The sequence below is a fragment of the Sus scrofa genome, chromosome X, assembly GCF_054392235.1.
Source record: "Sus scrofa isolate SSC_HxYL_T2T_F1_AM1 chromosome X, Sscrofa_HxYL_maternal_Yorkshire_Landrace_v2.0, whole genome shotgun sequence".
NCBI classification, from domain to species: domain Eukaryota; kingdom Metazoa; phylum Chordata; class Mammalia; order Artiodactyla; family Suidae; genus Sus; species Sus scrofa.
The window spans coordinates 3,482,707-3,483,534 of NC_139401.1; positions in this window are offsets into that span (position 1 = coordinate 3,482,707).

Here is an 828-nt window from a genome sequence, read left to right on the forward strand (position 1 = left end):
GTTGTCACAAATGGCAGGATTTCCTTCTTTTTTATGACTGAAGAGCATTTCATTTTCCGAGTGTGCGCCTGTGTGATACGGATCCGTTTTCTTTTTTCCTGTTGTTTTCTTTTTATGGCTGCGCCTGCGGCATATGGAAGTTCCCAGTCTACAGGCTGAATCAGAGCTGCATCTGTGACCAGAGCAATGCTGGATCCTTAACCCACGGAGTGAGGCCAGGGATCAAACCCACATCCTACGGACACTATCTTGAGTTCTTAACCCACTGAGCCACAGTGGGAACTCCTCAACCATTATTAATGCATGAATTTGCCTCAATATCATTGATCCCATATTATAGTAATACGTAGTCTGCCTTCCATAGATGCATTTGCCAAGTTGATACATGAGTTCGGTACAGTCATGGAGAAACAGCTCTCCCAAAGCTACTCTTCTTTTTTTTTTTTTTTTTTTTTTTTTTTTTTTGTCTTTTTGCCTTTTCTAGGGCTGCTCCTGCAGCATATGGAGGTTCCCAGGCTAGGGGTCTAATTGGAGCTGTAGCCACCTGCCTACACCACAGCCACAGCAATGCTGGATCCGAGCTGTGTCTGCAACCTACACCATAGCTCATGGCAACGACGGATCCTTAACCCACTAGGTGAGGCCAGGGATCGAACCCGCAACTTCATGGTTCCTAGTCAGATTCGTTAACCACTGAGCCACGACAGGAACGCCCCAAAGCTATTCTTAAATGCAGGGAAAAGGACAGCTTCTCTTCCCTCCAGCCTCCAAATCTGTCCCCAGCAAAGAACTGGGGTTCACTGTAGTCAGACACAAAGGGACCAAAAA